The sequence below is a fragment of the Xenopus tropicalis genome, chromosome 2 (assembly GCF_000004195.4).
Source record: "Xenopus tropicalis strain Nigerian chromosome 2, UCB_Xtro_10.0, whole genome shotgun sequence".
Classification (NCBI taxonomy): domain Eukaryota; kingdom Metazoa; phylum Chordata; class Amphibia; order Anura; family Pipidae; genus Xenopus; species Xenopus tropicalis.
The window spans coordinates 176714325-176736148 of NC_030678.2; the positions used below are offsets into that span (position 1 = coordinate 176714325).

Below are 21824 nucleotides of genomic sequence, written 5' to 3' on the forward strand. Positions count from 1 at the left end.
GCATGGATTTCCACTAATAACATCTGTGTATCCGACTATTCCTTTGTTTCTTTACAAAGCTTTGTAATTCAGCTTCTATTGAGTTTTTCAATAAATTTACAGAATGGCTATTGCCTCGGTTACAGCCCCAGGTACAAGGGCCGGGGGCAGAGCTGGGGGGCTACTCACGCTGTTCTGTTTCAGGCTGTTGCTGGGACCCAAGTGTGAGTAGTACAGTCCCAGCGCTACTGCCCGACGCTTTGCCCCACTGGGGCATTGAAATCCCCAAGAGCAACCGCCAGAGACTGAGCCGGAGGAGGGCAAATACAATTGGGCAAAATCCACTACATGTTACCCCTCCCTGGGGCAGGTTATTCATGGAGGTGTTACCCCTCTACTTATTGTGAGGAAATATAAAAAAAATGCTCCTTTGTCCATCATTTTTACCCATAAATCACTGTTTTCTTTCTGTTTGTAGCTGTTCAGCCTGTGCCCCAACCTCCCTCTTTCCAAAGTGTTTCTGCCGGATAATTTAGACACTATCAGCGCCAATACCATGAGGGTTGGACATGCCCCTAAATCTACCCCTGTAAATCTACCCCTGTGCCCCAGCATCAGGCCTGCCTTTCTGTACTAGAATATACACACGGGGTCATTTATAAACACTGGGCAAATGTGCACCTAGGCAGTAACCCGTGGCAACCAATCAGAAATTTGCTTTCATCGTTTTCCCGGCAGCTGCCTGGAATAATCTAATCCATATATGTCAAACACAAGGCCCGGGGGCCAAATCCGGCCCACCTGGCTGTTTTATGTGGCCCTTGGTGAGTGTGTCTGACCATCCAGCCTGATCAGTTTCAATTTTCCTCACATAGTAACTAAGACTAAGGGGTATATTTATCATGCTGTGTAAAAAGTGGAGTGAAGCATTACCAGTAATGTTGCCCAAGGCATCCAATCAGTAATCAGATTTCAGCAGTAGCAAAGCATCTGATAGGCTGCTATAAGCAACATCACCGGTAATGTCTTACTCCACTTTTTACACATTGTGATAAATATACCCCTTAGGATCTTACTAAGTATAATAATAAAAAATTTGGCCCGCGACTTAGCCTGCGTTTTAGATTTTGTCCCCCTTATGTGATTGAGTTTGACACCCCTGATCTAATCACAGACTGGTTGCTATGGGTTACTGCCCAGGTGCAAATGTACCCAGTGTTTGTAAATAAGCTCTAATGCCTTTACTGGTCACTGACCTTATCTCATCTATATCTCCTAACGGGGTAGTTCACCTTTAAGTTAACTTTTACTATGTTATAGAATGGCTAATTCCAAGCAACTTTGCAATTGGCCTTCATTTTTTTTCTTTGTTATAGTTTTTGAATTATTTCCTTTCTTCCTCTCTCTCCAGTTTTTAAATAGGGGTCACTGACTGCACTATAAGGCTACAGTTGTATTGTTATTGCTACTATTGCTTTATATCTTTATATTAAAGCCCTCCCCTACTCACAATACAGCCTCCCGTTTCAATCAATGCCTGGTTGCTAGGATAATTTGGACCCTAGCAACCAGTCAACAGCCAACTGTGCCACTGCATTACTGAGCCCCTCACTCACAGACTCTATTGGGGGAATTCACAAAAGGGGTGATACTGAGACAGAATAAAATTAGAGACAGATTTGTCGGATTTTCCACCGTATTCACCAAACAAACAGTTTTTGTGAATTTTCACTTTTGTGAATTTGTCTGTTAAACAGAGGGGGCGCTGCTGCTGAAACTAAAATTTTGCCTGGGAGGTTTTACTTTTCCTTTAAATAAAAATGTATACAATATATTCACTCAAAATGTTATTATTGCCTCATTCATTAACCCTTTAAGTGCCAGCCGAATTCGTCATTTCAGTTCCCCCCAGTGCCAGACGTTTTGTGAACATTCTGTGCTCTCTCAATGTAGGGGCTTTTACTGGGGGCAGGGTTAAGTTTAGGTAGGCAAACTATATATTGTTTTTTTCAGGAGAACCTGAGCTTTCCAAATCTACCTGAGTTTTTGTGTATTTCCACTTCTGGAACAAGATTTAGAGCTTGAAATACAAAAAAAAAAAGAAAAAATGCTATTTTTCATGATATAAGGATTTCTACCAGAAACACATTTTATTTTATGGACAAAAATTCAACTGATTTGGAAAGCCTCATGTCTCCCGAACGTGCCAATACCTGATATGTATAGTTTTATTGAGATTTCTGACTTCTATAGATCAAAAACTCCCAGCAGTAAATTACTAAATTTTCAAAGCATTACAGCAGAATACGGCATACTTTACATTCCAAAGCCAAAAATCCTGGAATATTAGGTTTACCCCAGGAAACCATACATTTTTGAAAACTACACATTCTGACGAATCCGAAATGGATAACTATGTCTTCCAACTCCTAAGTACCAAACAGCAATGCTTTACTGAATTTAGCATTTTCTATAAAAAATTATGAAAATTCTAAAAAATCACCTCAAATCTTCCATTTTCAAGCACCTTATCTCCCACATAACATTAGGTACGAAGAAAACACACCCTAAATATGAAAGCCAAGGGTCCACTGAACAGTTTGATGCCCATTGTGCATAGGATTACCACTGTATCTGGCATTTAGAGACCCCAAAAGGAAGTTAGTACATACAAATTGCCCAGGAGATCTATTTAGCTACTGAAAATTCAACACATTTACTGCATTTTCTGTGGGGTAAAAACACAAAAAAATACATTGACCCCCAAAAATCATATATTTTTGGAAAGTACGCATTCGGACAAATTCAAAATTGGTACCCATGTCTTTCTACTCCAAACTACTGAGTCGTAGTGCTTTCCCAAAATTGCCAGTTTTGATGAAATACCTAAAAATCACATCAAATCTTCCACTTTCAAGCACCTTATCTCCCACATAACATTAGGTACCAAAAGAACACACCCTAAATATGAAAGCCAAGGGTCCGCTGAACAGTTTGATGCCCATTGTGCATAGGATCAGCACTGTATCTGGCATTTAGAGACCCCATAAGGAAGTTAGTGCATACAAATTGCCCAGGAGATCTCTTTAGCTACTGAAAATTCAATCCGTTTACTGCATTTTCTGTGGGGTAAAAACCCCAAAAAATACATTGACACCCCAAAACCATATATTTTTGGAAAGTACACATTCGGGCGAATTCAAAATTGGTACCCATGTCTTTCTACTCCAAACTACAGAGTCGCAGTGCTTTCCCAAAATTGCTAGTTTTGGTGAAATACCTGAAAAACACATCAAATCTTCCACTTTCAAGCACCATATCTCCCACATAACATTAGGTACCAAGAAAACACACCCTAAATATGAAAGCCAAGGGTCCGCTGAACAGTTTGATGCCCATTGTGCATAGGATCAGCACTGTATCTGGCATTTAGAGACCCCATAAGGAAGTCAGTGCATAGAGATTGCCCCAGAGGTCTCTTTAGCTACTGAAAATTCAACACGTTTACTGCATTTTCTGTGGGGTAAAAACACAAAAAAATACATTGACCCCCCAAAACCATATATTTTTGGAAAGTACACATTCGGGCGAATTCAAAATTGGTACCCATGTCTTTCTACTCCAAACTACAGAGTCGTAGTGCTTTCCCAAAATTGCTAGTTTTGGTGAAATACCTGAAAATCACATCAAATCTTCCACTTTCAAGCACCATATCTCCCACATAGCATTAGGTACCAAGAAACACACCCTAAATATGAAAGCCAAGGGTCCGCTGAACAGTTTGATGCCCATTGTGCATAGGATCACCGATGTATCTGGCATTTAGAGACCCCAAAAGGAAGTTAGTGCATACAAAGTGTATACACTGCAATATAAGCTACCGGCATGTGCATTATGTGCCATACGACCCCCTAACAGTAAGGAGACCCTAGAAAACTATACATTTTCCAAAAGTACACAATCTGACAAAACAAAAATGGGTAAATACATCTTTCTACTACAAACTACCAAACTACAAAGCTATGCTAAACAGAACGGTTTTTATGACATTTCTGAAAATTGTCACAAAGCTTGCATTTCACCCCATTATGTACCCCCACATTTTGTACCGTATCAACATAAAACATTCTAAATATGAACGCCAGGGGCCTACTGAACAGTTTGATGCCCTATATGCATAGATTTACCAAACTATGTGGGGTACAGGGGCACCCAAGTAAAAATAGTGCATATGAATTTTCACATAAGATGCTTCGGCTCATGCAGTTTTTGCACCCGGTATGTGTATTATGTGCCATACGACCCCCTAACAGTAAGGAGACCCTAGAAAACCATATATTTTCCGAAAGTACACATTCTGACAAAACAAAAATGGGTAAATAAAACTTTCTACTGCAAACTACCAAACTACAAAGCTATGCTAAACAGAACGGTTTTTGTGACATTTCTGAAAATCGTCACAAAGCTTGCATGTTTCCCCATTATGTACCCCACATTTAGTAACGTACCAACATAAAACACTCTAAGTATGAACGCCACTAGTCTACTGAACAGTTTGATGCCCAATATGAATAGATTTACCAAACTATGTGGGGTACAGAGGATGCCAAATTGAAATACAGCAGACAAAATGTCCATGTGCAAAGACAAGTAACAAAGAACAATGTAAAAAGCAATAAAATTGATAAAGATAAAAAAAATCACTAAAATCATTTTTTTTTTTTTGCCTAATAATATCTGCGGGCAGAATAACAGTTTGAGTATTTTGGCTAGGGCAAATAAGTTTTACAGACAAAGTCAAGTGAACAACAACTATGCATAACTGAAAATGCTATAAAATGGCTAAACATGCAGTAAAATACCCAAAAATCCACCAAAATCACAGAAAATGTAGTAGAAACACCAAAATAATACACAAAAGGTATTGCGCAGTGCGGTTAGCGAATACACTATCCGAAATGGCAATAAAACATTTTTTTCAGGCAAGAATAAAAACGATGCGATTAGAAAAAAAAAAATAATTACAAAATTACATAAGTGTGTAAGTGTGTGTGTACATGTGTGTAAAATGTGTTTTGTGTGCATGTGTGTGAGTGTGCAACCAAGTGTGAGTTTTCTCTAAGTGCTGTAAGTGATAAATGTTTGAAAACCTCCCAAAAATGCATGTGTGTGTGTGTGTAAGTGTGAGTATAAGTGTGTATTAGTGTAATAAATGTGTGATTGTGTGTTTGTGTGTGTATTTGCCACTTACTTGGGGTCTAGGTGAGGATCTGCAGGAGAAACTCGATCTGGCACAGCAACAGCATCAGCTCATGTGAGGGGGGTGTCAGGAAGCAGGGGGGCCAGAGGGGGAAGCTGCAGAAGGGAGAGGAGCTGCCGGCAAAGCCACGAGGATGGCAGGTGAGTTGTATGTGGCCCCTGGGCAATCGCTACCCAGGGGCCACTCGTTCCCCACCTCTGACTATTGTCTGGAGGCTGGGGAACGAGTGGGGAGCGAAGGAATGGCTTGAAAAGCCGCTTCTCCGCTCCCAAAACCGGAAGTGCAGCAGGACGTAGAATCTACGTTCTGTGGCACTTTGGTCCTTTGATACACAGGACGTAGATTCTACATCCTGTGGCACTAAAAAGGTTAAGCTAAAACTCCCATAACAATGCAAATGTGAGGCAAAAAGGCTTTATATACAAGATATCAATTCAACTTTGTGTTTAATCAGTGATTTACGTGTTTATAAAATGGTAATGAGGCTTTTTGCCCCTATTGTTCTAGGGTTAGACAGAGACTTGCCCCCTAACAATGAGGCTGCTAATCCCCGTTAACCTGTTACTGACCCCCCTATGTGGCCCCCACCAGAGGTGTGACTTGGAGACTGGGTGAAACCAAGCAAAACAGCAGAGCTTACAATTGATCTGACAGTTACACTGAGCTTCACTCCAGGTAAGTGCCCTTTCTTGACACTATTATACACACTTACACACACTTAGAGCACACATATTAGAACAGGTTTGTTTAATTTTGCACACGTTAGCGCACTTTTATACACTCATATACACACACACACTGTCACACAACTTTTGGATGGGTACACACATGTATACACAAACACACACAAACATTTTTTTTACTTATTTATTTTACGCCTTTGTCTTTGTTTTTTCCCTAAAAACTGTTTATTTTCACAGCCGTGTGACTTATTTTGCTGTTTCACTAATTTGCACAATTTTTGTGGTTTTATTGCATTTTTATCCCTGTTTTAGTGTTCCTGATCTGTTTTTTAGCTTCGCTTTGCCATGTGGTACTTTGGTGTAGAAAAATAACTTTACCTATTTATCAGAATGTGTATTTTCCAAATATAAATGGGTTTCTGGGGTGGGCGTAATTTTTTGTAGCTTTATCCCAAATATAATGATGTAAATGTGTTGATTTTGCAGGAGCTGAAATGACAGAAATGACAGTACATATGGGGGTTCCGATTGGGGCCCCTACATGCCACATACTTAGCTAAACCTATACATATTGGGCATCAAACTGTTCAGGGGACCCCTGGCGTTCATATTTAGGGGGTTTATCTGGTTACTTTATGGCCTGTAGGAGATCAGATTCTATAGACTGGAAGCTTTGAAGCGATTTTTCAAAAAATTCACATATTTTGATAAAAACCAATAAGTTTAGGAAAGCATTGTGACTTGGTAGTTTGGAGCAGACAGAAAGTTCTACCTATTCTGGATTCCCCAGAATCTGTTCTTTCCAAAAATGTATCATTTTCTGGGATAAACTTTCTGTTAGTGGAAGATTTGGCCTTTAAATCTAAAGTATGCAGCTTTCTGGCGCAGTGTTTTGGGGATTTGGCAGTGCCCTGCCGGGAGTTTGTGGCCTATACACGTGGGAATTCTCCATAAAACTATATGTGTTTGGTATTGGCACCATCAGAAGGGATAGTACTTTCCAAACTAGAGAGGGACATTTCCTGAAGAAAATGTGAGTGGTGCTTGCCGTGGCAAAACTCGTGCCCCAATATTACAATGTTTCCTTCAGTTCTCTGTGACAATTGCCCGTGCTGGGCCAATTAACCGCCCACCCCTCAGAAAAGTCATAGCACCCCATTCCCGAATAAGCCGCACGGTTTGACACCTCATTCATGGGTCTACGACAAACGGTGGTTAATTGCCCCCCTGCTGGGGCAATTAACTTCCCACCCCTCAGAAAAGTCATAGCACCCCATTCCCGAATAAGCCGCACAGTTTGACACCTCATTCGTGGGTCTATGACAAACGGTGATTAATTGCCCCCTGCTGGGGGCCAACCCCCCAGAAAAGTCATAGCACCCCATTCCCGAATAAGCCGCATGGGGTGACACCTCATTCATGGGTCTGCGACAAATGGTGGTTAATTGCCCCCTGCTGGGGCAATTAACTGCCCACCCCTCAGAAAAGTCATAGCACCCAATTTCTGAATAAGCCGCATGGTTTGACACCTCATTCATGGCTCTGCGACAAACGGTGGTTAATTGCCCCCTGCTGGGGCAATAAACCGCCCACCCCTCATAAAAGTCATAGCACCCCATTCCCGAATAAGTCGCACAGTTTGACACCTCATTTATGGGTCTACGACAAACGGTGGTTAATTGCCCCCTGCTGGGGCAATTAACCGCCCACCCCTCAGAAAAGTCATTGCACCCCATTCCCGAATAAGTCACACAGTTTGACACCTCATTTATGGGTCTACAACAAACGGTGGTTAATTGCCCCCTGCTGGGGCAATTAACCGCCCACCCCTCAGAAAAGTCATAGCACCCCATTTCCGAATAAGCCGCACAGTTTGACACCTCATTCATGGGTCTACGCCAAACTAGTTATTTGCCAAAATCCCCATTATAAGTCAATGGGGCAAATTTGGGGACCTCTCTTGCCCCGGGGGTAAAACTTATACCCTTGTGCGGGGTATCTTCTGACACAGATTTCAAACCTCTTCAAATGTGGTAAATTTCACGTTTCTAAAAAATTCCCTCTCTGCGCTACAATCCGTGAAAGTTGGCCTCAATGTTAAGTCAATGGGATTTTTGGGCCGGTTAATTGCCCTCTGCGGGGGCAAAATGTCTGGCATTAAAAGGGTTAATATAGGGCTTGGGGCAAGCAGCAGGCTGTAACCCTGAGTGTTTCAGTCAGTCGGTTAGGATACACCAACCGCCAATATGCAGAAGACAAGATTACGAAAAAACACCCTACAAGTGGGAGGAGGAAGGATAGCTCAGCGGTAAGGAGCTCGCCTTGCACCGATGGGCCGTGGGTTCAATTCCCGCCCTGGGAGCCCTGCTTGGACCGATGTGGCTGAGACCCATGGATCAGCAGAGCCCCCCAGGGGGTAATTAGAACTCAGCAACCACTGCCGTGGGTTCAATTCCCGCCCTGGGAGCCCTGCTTGGACCGATGTGGCTGAGACCCATGGATCAGCAGAGCCCCCCAGGGGGTAATTAGAACTCAGCAACCACTGATGTAAGATAAGCACCGACCCGCTGGGCCCCTTACCTTGTGACCCTGGACAGAGTCACTTAACCTCATAATGTCCCGGCAATGATGGCGCCTAGAAATGGCAAAACATTGCTGTCCTTTTAATTACTGGCTACATTCACATTTCCCCACAAATCCTCTTTTTTGCATGATTTATGATGCCGGCTATTAAATTGTCCCTGTCACAGTGTCTATGGCAGCTGGAAGCAACTGTCACAGGGAAAATCCCTTTCTCATCACTGGCAATAAGAAGCCAATTGATAGGGGAGCTGAGCTACAGCGCAGGGCCAATGGGGATACATGGAAATAATCATAGAACAGAACAATCTACACTGGGGAGCTGATAGGGGAGTAATGGAGATATTTTCTGAGCAGTATAAGAGTGCCCAGCTGGTATATAATACAGGAGATATCCTCTGGGTGCTATCTGTTACCCCCTGCTGGTATATGGTACAGGAGAATCACCCTACTTCTATGCATTATCAGTAACCCTTCAGCCAGTATAGAGTTCAGCAGGGGGGGGTACTAACCATTTAAATGCGCTCCTGGGCCCTGGCACTTGTGGCCCCCGTTTGGCCGCATATTTCCCTCATACACAGTGACGCTTTATAAGGAGAATCTCCCAACTGCAGCCGTCCGTTCTCTTGCGCTTCCAATTCCAACCCTCAGAATGGCGCTGTAAGCACCTTAGTACCTGGATAGGAATGGGGAATAAGAAAAGGAAGAGGTGGCGCCTCCTGGATGAAAGTGGAAATACAGAGAAAAACATTTATATTGGGCATCTCATTATTTGCCTTGTGCCGCATGTTTATTCTGTGTAGTTATTTTATCTCTCCTTTTAATATATATATATATATAACATACACAGGAACCCTCCCGGGACTCTACCCTGTTTGGCCAGACAACTGCCCCAGTACTGAGCATGCTGCAGACTACACTGATTCCCAAGCTGCCACGGCTCATGTATCTAAACTGATCACTAATGAGCTCTGAGCAGCGAGAAGCCAATTGCCTTTGCGTCTTTATGCAAAATAAATAATAAAGTGGTCAAGTTCCATTTCCCTTTGTAAAAGGATTCCGAATGTTGGATTAGCCAGGTTGCAGCGATCCCTGGATGGCACATTTCTCCTCCTTCTTAGCCATTTTGCCTTTGTTTTGCCCCAGGGTTCTCTCTAGATGTTCATCCTCCTCTTCAGCTCTGCAAGGATACATAGAGAATGCTCAGAAGCACAGCCCCCTGCATGGCTAAATCAGTGCCTGACCAGCGGCTACATTAGTGGGCTCTACATGTAACGGGTAAGGCTATTGGCTCCTTGAGATCAGGGGTGTATCACTATAAGGGGGGCCTTTAAGAGAACTATAGGACCCCAGACTGGTCCACTCACCTTGCCACTTGATTACTGTATTATAATGTGGTCCAAACAAGTAGTAACATACCGCCCAACTGTCCCGCTTTCTGCGGGACAGTCCCGGTTTTGGCAGCGCGTCCCGCTGTCCCGGATAGTTCCATGAACTATCCGTAATGCGGGACATTCATGGAACTATCCCGACAGCTGGACGCGCTGGCTGCAGTCAGGCGTTACTCCTCTTCTTCAGCGTCTCCTCTATATGCGGCTCCTTGTTGGGCGGAGCCAGGCCTTTTATAAGGTTGCGCCTGTGCGTATTGACGTCGCACAAACGGGCGCAACCTTATAAAAGGCCTGGCTCCGCCCAACAAGGAGCCGCATATAGAGGAGACGCTGAAGAAGACGCTTCAGCAGCAGCCAGCAGCATGTATGGAGGCACTGTATGGGGGGCACCTGTGTATGGGGGGGGCTACTCTGTATGGGGGCACCTGTGTATGGGGGGGCTACTCTGTATGGGGGGCACCTGTGTATGGGGGGGCTACTCTGTATGGGGGGCACCTGTATATGGGGGGGCTACTCTGTATGGGGGCACCTGTGTATGGGGGGGGGCTACTCTGTATGGGGGGCACCTGTGTATGGGGGGGGCTACTCTGTATGGGGGGCACCTGTGTATGGGGGGGCTACTCTGTATGGGGGCACCTGTGTATGGGGGGGGGCTACTCTGTATGGGGGGCACCTGTGTATGGGGGGCACCTGTGTATGGGGGGGATACTCTGTATGGGGGGGATACTCTGTATGGGGGGGGATACTCTGTATGGGGGGGCACCTGTGTATGGGGGGGCTACTCTGTATGGGGGGGCACCTGTGTATGGGGGGGCTACTCTGTATGGGGGGCACCTGTGTATGGGGGGGGGCTACTCTGTATGGGGGGCACCTGTGTATGGGGGGGATACTCTGTATGGGGGGCACCTGTGTATGGGGGGGGCTACTCTGTATGGGGGGCACCTGTGTATGGGGGGGGGCTACTCTGTATGGGGGCACCTGTGTATGGGGGGGATACTCTGTATGGGGGGGCACCTGTGTATGGGGGGGATACTCTGTATGGGGGGCACCTGTGTATGGGGGGGGCTACTCTGTATGGGGGGCACCTGTGTATGGGGGGGGATACTCTGTATGGGGGGCACCTGTGTATGGGGGGGCTACTCTGTATGGGGGGGCTACTCTGTATGGGGGCACCTGTGTATGGGGGGGATACTCTGTATGGGGGGCACCTGTGTATGGGGGGGGGGTACTCTGTATGGGGGGGCACCTGTGTATGGGGGGGGATACTCTGTATGGGGGGCACCTGTGTATGGGGGGGGCACCTGTGTATGGGGGGGGGCTACTCTGTATGGGGGGCACCTGTGTATGGGGGGGGGCTACTCTGTATGGGGGGCACCTGTGTATGGGGGGGATACTCTGTATGGGGGGCACCTGTGTATGGGGGGCACCTGTGTATGGGGGGGATACTCTGTATGGGGGGCACCTGTGTATGGGGGGGATACTCTGTATGGGGGGCACCTGTGTATGGGGGGGATAATCTGTATGGGGGGCACCTGTGTATGGGGGGCACCTGTGTATGGGGGGGGATACTCTGTATGGGGGGCACCTGTGTATGGGGGGGATACTCTGTATGGGGGGCACCTGTGTATGGGGGGCTACTCTGTATGGGGGGGCACCTGTGTATGGGGGGGATACTCTGTATGGGGGGGCACCTGTGTATGGGGGGGGATACTCTGTATGGGGGGCACCTGTGTATGGGGGGGATACTCTGTATGGGGGGCACCTGTGTATGGGGGGGGCACCTGTGTATGGGGGGGATACTCTGTATGGGGGGCACCTGTGTATGGGGGGGGATACTCTGTATGGGGGGGCACCACCTGTGTATGGGGGGGGGCTACTCTGTATGGGGGGCACCTGTGTATGGGGGGGGATACTCTGTATGGGGGGCACCTGTGTATGGGGGGGGCTACCCTGTATGGGGGGCACCTGTGTATGGCGGGGCTAATACACCTGTGTATGGGGGGCACCTGTGTGTGGTGGGGGCTACTCTGTATGGGGGGCACCTGTGTATGGGGGGGATACTCTGTATGGGGGGGCACCTGTGTATGGGGGGGGCTACTCTGTATGGGGGGCACCTGTGTATGGCGGGGCTAATACACCTGTGTATGGGGGGCACCTGTGTGTGGTGGGGGCTACTCTGTATGGGGGGCACCTGTGTATGGGGGGGATACTCTGTATGGGGGGGGCACCTGTGTATGGGGGGGGCTACTCTGTATGGGGGGGCACCTGTGTATGGGGGGGGCACCTGTATATGGGGGGGCTACTCTGTATGGGGGCACCGGTGTATGGCGGGGCTAATGTGTGGGGGGGGCACCTGTGTATGGGGGGGGGGCAAAACTGGTACATAGTTATAACTCACTTATAACTGACTGCCTTCTCTCTATATTTGTATTTTATATGTAGGAGTTGCTATATTGTTTTCCTTAGGTAGTACAGTATGAGGGTATAGCACATTTGCGTTTGATCCCGCCATTTCATCTATATAAAAGGAGTATTTTTGTTTTACAAATGGGGTGTGGTAATTGGGGTGTGGCCACAAAAGTGGGCGTGGTCAAAAAATTTGTCCCTCTTTTCATTTTTCAAATGTTGGGAGGTATGTAGTAATGTCAGTGGCCTAATCAGGTCTGGGCTGGAATGCAAAATAGACCCTAGGCATAGGCATTCCCAGTACCCAGAGGCACAAACAGCCCCCCCAGCCCAATAAATAGTGACTGTCTGTGGCACCTTACAGCCCCCCTGGCATTCCCAGTACCCAGAGGCACAAACAGCCCCCCAGCCCAATAAATAGTGACTGTCTGTGGCACCTTACAGCCCCCCTGGCATTCCCAGTACCCAGAGGCACAAACAGCCCCCCAGCCCAATAAATAGTGACTGTCTGTGGCACCTTACAGCCCCCCTGGCATTCCCAGTACCCAGAGGCACAAACAGCCCCCCCAGCCCAATAAATAGTGACTGTCTGTGGCACCTTACAGCCCCCCTGGCATTCCCAGTACCCAGAGGCACAAACAGCCCCCCAGCCCAATAAATAGTGACTGTCTGTGGCACCTTACAGCCCCCCTGGCATTCCCAGTACCCAGAGGCACAAACAGCCCCCCCCCCCCAGCCCAATAAATAGTGACTGTCTGTGGCACCTTACAGCCCCCCCGGCATTCCCAGTACCCAGAGGCACAAACAGCCCCCCCAGCCCAATAAATAGTGACTGTCTGTGGCACCTTACAGCCCCCCTGGCATTCCCAGTACCCAGAGGCACAAACAGCCCCCCCCCCAGCCCAATAAATAGTGACTGTCTGTGGCACCTTACAGCCCCCCTGGCATTCCCAGTACCCAGAGGCACAAACAGCCCCCCCCCCAGCCCAATAAATAGTGACTGTCTGTGGCACCTTACAGCCCCCCTGGCATTCCCAGTACCCAGAGGCACAAACAGCCCCCCCCCCAGCCCAATAAATAGTGACTGTCTGTGGCACCTTACAGCCCCCCTGGCATTCCCAGTACCCAGAGGCACAAACAGCCCCCCCCCCAGCCCAATAAATAGTGACTGTCTGTGGCACCTTACAGCCCCCCTGGCATTCCCAGTACCCAGAGGCACAAACAGCCCCCCCCCAGCCCAATAAATAGTGACTGTCTGTGGCACCTTACAGCCCCCCTGGCATTCCCAGTACCCAGAGGCACAAACAGCCCCCCCAGCCCAATAAATAGTGACTGTCTGTGGCACCTTACAGCCCCCCTGGCATTCCCAGTACCCAGAGGCACAAACAGCCCCCCCCCAGCCCAATAAATAGTGACTGTCTGTGGCACCTTACAGCCCCCCTGGCATTCCCAGTACCCAGAGGCACAAACAGCCCCCCCAGCCCAATAAATAGTGACTGTCTGTGGCACCTTACAGCCCCTCTGGCATTCCCAGTACCCAGAGGCACAAACAGCCCCCCCCAGCCCAATAGAAGAGAAGAAAAAAAGAAAAATAATGACATAAACAATATATCACATTGTGCCCTGTGAGGTAACCAGGAAGTACTTACAGAGAATGAATGAGCGAGGGGGGAAGTGCCCTGTGAGGTAACCAGGAAGTACTTACAGAGAATGAATGAGCGAGAGGGGAAGTGCCCTGTGAGGTAACCAGGAAGTACTTACAGAGAATGAATGAGCGAGAGGGGAAGTGCCCTGTGAGGTAACCAGGAAGTACTTACAGAGAATGAATGAGCGAGAGGGGAAGTGCCCTGTGAGGTAACCAGGAAGTACTTACAGAGAATGAATGAGCGAGAGGGGAAGTGCCCTGTGAGGTAACCAGGAAGTACTTACAGAGAATGAATGAGGGAGAGGGGAAGTGTCCTGTGAGGTAACCAGGAAGTACTTACAGTGAATGAATGAGCGAGGGGGGGAAGTGCCCTGTGAGGTAACCAGGAAGTACTTACAGAGAATGAATGAGCGAGGGGGGAAGTGCCCTGTGAGGTAACCAGGAAGTACTTACAGAGAATGAATGAGCGAGGGGGGAAGTGCCCTGTGAGGTAACCAGGAAGTACAGCAATTTGAAACAGACACAGACATAAATTGAGTTTTTAGGTAAAATGTAATACAGACGTTATATACAAACGACAAGTTACCTGGGAATGGCTATTGCCTCAGTTACAGCCCCAGGTACAAGGGCCGGGGGCAGAGCTGGGGGGCTACTCACGCTGTTCTGTTTCAGGCTGTTGCTGGGACCCAAGTGTGAGTAGTACAGTCCCAGCGCTACTGCCCGACGCTTTGCCCCACTGGGGCATTGAAATCCCCAAGAGCAACCGCCAGAGACTGAGCCGGAGGAGGGCAAATACAATTGGGCAAAATCCACTACATGTTACCCATCCCTGGGGCAGGTTATTCATGGAGGTGTTACCCCTCTACTTATTGTGAGGAAATATAACAAAATGCTCCTTTGTCCATCATTTTTACCCATAAATCACTGTTTTCTTTCTGTTTGTAGCTGTTCAGCCTGTGCCCCAACGTCCCTCTTTCCAAAGTGTTTCTGCCGGATAATTTAGACACTATCAGCGCCAATACCATGAGGGTTGGACATGCCCCTAAATCTACCCCTGTAAATCTACCCCTGTGCCCCAGCATCAGGCCTGCCTTTCTGTACTAGAATATACACACGGGGTCATTTATAAACACTGGGCAAATGTGCACCTAGGCAGTAACCCATGGCAACCAATCAGAAATTTGCTTTCATCGTTTTACCTGCAGCTGCCTGGAATAATCTAATCTCAGACTGGTTGCTATGGGTTACTGCCCAGGTGCAAATGTACCCAGTGTTTGTAAATAAGCTCTAATGCCTTAACAGGTCACAGACCTTATCTCATCTATATCTCCTAAAGGGGTAGTTCACCTTTAAGTTAACTTTTACTATGTTATAGAATGGCTAATTCTTAGCAACTTTTCAATTGGCCTTCATTTTTTTTCTTTGTTATAGTTTTTGAATTATTTCCTTTCTTCCTCTCTCTCCAGCTTTTAAATAGGGGTCACTGACTGCACTATAAGGCTACAGTTGTATTGTTATTGCTACTATTGCTTTATATCTTTATATTAAAGCCCTCCCCTATTCACAATCCAGCCTCCCGTGTAAATCAATGCCTGGTTGCTAGGATAATTTGGACCCTAGCAACCAGTCAACAGCCAACTGTGCCACTGCATTACTGAGCCCCTCACTCACAGACTCTATTGGGGGAATTCACAAAAGGGGTGATACTGAGACAGAAAAAAATTAGAGACAGATTTGTCGGATTTTCCACCGTATTCACCAAACAAACAGTTTTTGTGAATTTTCACTTTTGTGAATTTGTCTTTTAAACAGAGGGGGCGCTGCTGCTGCTGAAACTAAAATTTTGCCTGGGAGGTTTTTTTTGTGGTTTTATTGCATTTTTATCCCTGTATTAGTGTTCCTGATCTGTTTTTTAGCTTCGCTTTGCCATGTGGGACTTTGAGGTAGAAAAATAACTTTACCTATTCATCAGAATGTGTATTTTCCAAAAATATATGGCTTTCTGGGGTGGGGGTACTTTTTTGTAGCTTTATCCCAAATATAATGATGTAAATGTGTTGATTTTGCAGGAGCTGAAATGACAGTACATATGGGGGTTCCCATTGGGGCCCCTACATGCCACATACTTAGCTAAACCTATACATATTGGGCATCAAACTGTTCAGGGGACCCCTGGCGTTCATATTTAGGGGGGTTTACCTGGTTACTTTATGGCCTGTAGGAGATCAGATTCTATAGACTGGAAGCTTTGAAGCAATTTTTCAAAAAATTCACATATTTTGATAAAAACCAATAAGTTTAGGAAAGCATTGTGACTTGGTAGTTTGGAGCAGACAGAAAGTTCTACCTATTCTGGATTCCCCACAATCTGCTCTTTCCAAAAATTTTTCGTTTTCTGGGATAAACTTTCTGTTAGTGGAAGATTTGGCCTTTAAATCTAAAGTATGCAGCTTTCTGGCGCAGTGTTTTGGGGATTTGGCAGTGTCCTGCCGGGAGTTTGTGGCCTATACACGTGGGAATTCTCCATAAAACTATATGTGTTTGGTATTGGCACCATCAGAAGGGATAGTACTTTCCAAATCAGTTGTATTTTCGTGCATACAATTATTTTTGTTTCTGGTATATGTGTTTATATTATGGAAAATTTGATTTTTTTCATTATTTAGAAGCCTATATCTTGTTACAGAATTGGAATTACAGAAAAATTCTACCATATATTGAAACCTTCGGTTGTCCTGAAAAAAACAATATATAGTTTTCCTGGGTAAACTAAAAGTCCCCCCAAGCTAAGGCCCCTAAAGTGCAAAATGTTCAAAAACTGTCTGGCAATACACGTTCCGCTTTGACCAAAATGGCTGGCAGTAAAAGGGTTAAACAGCCCCCCTAGTTATATAGGGCTTGGGGCAAGCAGCAGGCTGTAACCCTGAGTGTTTCAGTCAGTCGGTTAGGATACACCAACCGCCAATATGCAGAAGACAAGGTTACGAAAAAACACCCTACAAGTGGGAGGAGGAAGGATAGCTCAGCGGGTAGGGAGACTGCCTTACACCGATGGGCCCTGAGTTCGATTCCCGCCTGGGAGCCCTGCCTACATCAATGGGGCTCAGCTCTGATTGGGTGGGTAGGGACGGTATCAGAATTGAGCCCCAGTGTAAGCAAGAGCCCCCAGGGCAGGAGTCTAACTCAGGACCCATTGATGTAAGGCACCCGCCCCACTGGGCCCCTTACCTTGTGACCCTGGACAGAGTCACTTAACCTCATAATGTCCCGGCAATGATGGCGCCTAGAAATGGCAAAACATTGCTGTCCTTTTAATTACTGGCTACATTCACATTTCCCCACAAATCCTCTTTTTTGCATGATTTATGATGCCGGCTATTAAATTGTCCCTGTCACAGTGTCTATGGCAGCTGGAAGCAACTGTCACAGGGAAAATCCCTTTCTCATCACTGGCAATAAGAAGCCAATTGATAGGGGAGCTGAGCTACAGCGCATCGCCAATGGGGATACATGGAAATAATCATAGAACAGAACAATCTACACTGGGGAGCTGATAGGAGAGTAATGGAGATATTTTCTGAGCAGTATAAGAGTGCCCAGCTGGTATATAATACAGGAGATATCCTCTGGGTGCTATCTGTTACCCCCTGCTGGTATATGGTACAGGAGAATCACCCTACTTCTATGCATTATCAGTAACCCTTCAGCCAGTATAGAGTTCAGCAGGGGGGGGTACTAACCATTTAAATGCGCTCCTGGGCCCTGGCACTTGTGGCCCCCGTTTGGCCGCATATTTCCCTCATACACAGTGACGCTTTATAAGGAGAATCTCCCAACTGCAGCCGTCCGTTCTCTTGCGCTTCCAATTCCAACCCTCAGAATGGCGCTGTAAGCACCTTAGTACCTGGATAGGAATGGGGAATAAGAAAAGGAAGAGGTGGCGCCTCCTGGATGAAAGTGGAAATACAGAGAAAAACATTTATATTGGGCATCTCATTATTTGCCTTGTGCCGCATGTTTATTCTGTGTAGTTATTTTATCTCTCCTTTTAATATATATATATAACATACACAGGAACCCTCCCGGGACTCTACCCTGTTTGGCCAGTCAACTGCCCCAGTACTGAGCATGTTGCAGACTACACTGATTCCCAAGCTGCTAGATTCCATGTATCTAAACTGATCACTAATGAGCTCTGAGCAGCGAGAAGCCAATTGCCTTTGCGTCTTTATGCAAAATAAATAATAAAGTGGTCAAGTTCCATTTCCCTTTGTAAAAGGATTCCGATTGTGGGATTAGCCAGGTTGCAGCGATCCCTGGATGGCACATTTCTCCTCCTTCTTAGCCATTTTGCCTTTGTTTTGCCCCAGGGTTCTCTCTAGATGTTCATCCTCCTCTTCAGCTCTGCAAGGATACATAGAGAATGCTCAGAAGCACAGCCCCCTGCATGGCTAAATCAGTGCCTGACCAGCGGCTACATTAGTGGGCTCTACATGTAACGGGTTAGGCTATTGGCTCCTTGAGATCAGGGGTGTATCACTATAAGAGGGGCCTTTAAGAGAACTATAGGACCCCAGACTGCTCCACTCACCTTGCCACTTGATTACTGTATTATAATGTGGTCCAAACAAGTAGTAATGTCAGTGGCCTAATCAGGTCTGGGCTGGAATGCAAAATAGACCCTAGGCATAGGCATTCCCAGTACCCAGAGGCACAAACAGCCCCCCCAGCCCAATAAATAGTGACTGTCTGTGGCACCTTACAGCCCCCCTGGCATTCCCAGTACCCAGAGGCACAAACAGCCCCCCCAGCCCAATAAATAGTGACTGTCTGTGGCACCTTACAGCCCCCCTGGCATTCCCAGTACCCAGAGGCACAAACAGCCCCCCCCCAGCCCAATAGAAGAGAAGAAAAAAAGAAAAATAATGACATAAACAATATATCACATTGTGCCCTGTGAGGTAACCAGGAAGTACTTACAGAGAATGAATGAGGGAGAGGGGAAGTGCCCTGTGAGGTAACCAGGAAGTACTTACAGAGAATGAATGAGCGAGAGGGGAAGTGCCCTGTGAGGTAACCAGGAAGTACTTACAGAGAATGAATGAGCGAGGGGGTAAGTGCCCTGTGAGGTAACCAGGAAGTACTTACAGAGAATGAATGAGCGAGGGGGGAAGTGCCCTGTCAGGTAACCAGGAAGTACTTACAGAGAATGAATGAGCGAGGGGGGAAGTGCCCTGTGAGGTAACCAGGAAGTACTTACAGAGAATGAATGAGCGAGGGGGGAAGTGCCCTGTGAGGTAACCAGGAAGTACTTACAGAGAATGAATGAGGGAGAGGGGAAGTGCCCTGTGAGGTAACCAGGAAGTACAGCAATTTGAAACAGACACATAAATGGAGTTTTTAGGTTAAATGTAATACAGACGTTATATACAAACGACAAGTTACCTGGGAATGGCTATTGCCTCAGTTACAGCCCCAGGTACAAGGGCCGGGGGCAGAGCTGGGGGGCTACTCACGCTGTTCTGTTTCAGGCTGTTGCTGGGACCCAAGTGTGAGTAGTACAGTCCCAGCGCTACTGCCCGACGCTTTGCCCCACTGGGGCATTGAAATCCCCAAGAGCAACCGCCAGAGACTGAGCCGGAGGAGGGCAAATACAATTGGGCAAAATCCACTACATGTTACCCCTCCCTGGGGCAGGTTATTCATGGAGGTGTTACCCCTCTACTTATTGTGAGGAAATATAAAATAATGCTCCTTTGTCCATCATTTTTACCCATAAATCTCTGTTTTCTTTCTGTTTGTAGCTGTTCAGCCTGTGCCCCAACCTCCCTCTTTCCAAAGTGTTTCTGCCGGATAATTTAGACACTATCAGCGCCAATACCATGAGGGTTGGACATGCCCCTAAATCTACCCCTGTAAATCTACCCCTGTGCCCCAGCATCAGGCCTGCCTTTCTGTACTAGAATATACACACGATGGGGGTCATTTATAAACACTGGGCAAATGTGCACCTAGGCAGTAACCCATGGCAACCAATTTTTAAATTTGCTTTCATCGTTTTACCTGCAGCTGCCTGGAATAATCTAATCACAGACTGGTTGCTATGGGTTACTGCCCAGGTGCAAATGTACCCAGTGTTTATAAATAAGCTCTAATGCCTTTACTGGTCACAGACCTTATCTTATCAATATTTTTATTATTATTAACATTTATTTATAAAGCGCCAACATACCCCGCAGCGCTGTACAATAAGTGGGTTTCATACATTGGACAAAAATAATAATAAAAAAACAACAAAACACAAATACAAGAGTATTGTAGAAATGATACCTATATTGGCTAACAATAAAAATACATTGCAAGCTTTCGGAGCTCTAAGGCCCCTTCATCAGGCAATGTATTTTTATTGTTAGCCAATATAGGTATCATTTCTACAATACTCTTGTATTTGTGTTTTGTTGTTTTTTTATTTTTATTTTTGACACTGGCTAACACGGTACTACAGTTTTTGTTTTATACATTGGACATACAGAGTAACATATACAGCAATCAGTAACCGATACAGGAGGGGAAGGGAGCCCTGCCCAAAAGAGCTTACACTCTACAGGGAATTACTGCATTTCATACATTGGGCATACAGAGTAACATATAAAGCAATCAGTAACCGATACAGGAGGGGAAGAGAGCCCTGCCCAAAAGAGCTTACACTCTACAGGGAGTAACATATACAGCAATCAGTAACCGATACAGGAGGGGAAGGGAGCCCTGCCCAAAAGAGCTTACACTCTACAAGGAGTAACATATACAGCAATCAGTAACCGATACAGGAGGGGAAGGGAGCCCTGCCCAAAAGAGCTTACACTCTACAAGGAGTAACATATACAGCAATCAGTAACCGATACAGGAGGGGAAGGGAGCCCTGCCCAAAAGAGCTTACACTCTACAAGGAGTAACATATACAGCAATCAGTAACCGATACAGGAGAGGAAGGGAGCCCTGCCCAAAAGAGCTTACACTCTATAAGGAGAAAGGGTTGAGACACAAGGTGTGGGAATCTCCTAAAGGGGTAGTTCACCTTTAAGTTAACTTTTACTATGTTATAGAATGGCTAATTCCAAGCAACTTTGCAATTGGCCTCCGTTTTTTTCTTTGTTATAGTTTTTGAATTATTTCCTTTCTTCCTCTCTCTCCAGCTTTTAAATAGGGGTCACTGACTGCACTATAAGGCTACAGTTGTATTGTTATTGCTACTATTGCTTTATATCTTTATATTAAAGCCCTCCCCTATTCACAATACAGCCTCCCGTTTCAATCAATGCCTGGTTGGTAGGAAAATTTGGACCCTAGCAACCATTCAACAGCCAACTGTGCCACTGCATTACTGAGCCCCTCACTCACAGACTCTATTGGGGGAATTCACAAAAGGGGTGATACTGAGACAGAATAAAATTAGAGACAGATTTGTCGGATTTTCCACCGTATTCACCAAACAAACAGTTTTTGTGAATTTTCACTTTTGTGAATTTGTCTGTTAAACAGAGGGGGCGCTGCTGCTGCTAAAACTAAAATTTTGCCTGGGACGTTTTACTTTTCTTTTAAATAAAAATGTATACAATATATTCACTCAGAATGTTATTATTGCCTCATTCATTAAGCTAAAACTCCCATAACAATGCAAATGTGAGGCAAAAAGGCTTTATATACAAGATATCAATTCAACTTTGTGTTTAATCAGTGATTTACGTGTTTATAAAATGTTAATGAGGCTTTTTGCCCCTATTGTTCTAGGGTTAGACAGAGACTTGCCCCCTAACAATGAGGCTGCTAATCCCCGTTAACCTGTTACTGACCCCCCAATGTGCCCCCCACCAGAGGTGTGA

At 46.1% G+C, this 21824-nt stretch overlaps 1 long non-coding RNA gene across 1 annotated transcript; it reads left to right on the forward strand.

Annotated features, from left to right (window-relative positions):
* The first annotated feature begins 5870 nt into the window (after positions 1–5870).
* On the forward strand, positions 5871–21777 carry LOC105946621. Its single transcript, XR_004221432.1, has 4 exons — positions 5871–5914; positions 9649–9780; positions 18315–18446; positions 21733–21777. It is a non-coding gene; the product is annotated as an uncharacterized LOC105946621 (long non-coding RNA).
* The last annotated feature ends 47 nt before the right edge of the window (positions 21778–21824 follow it).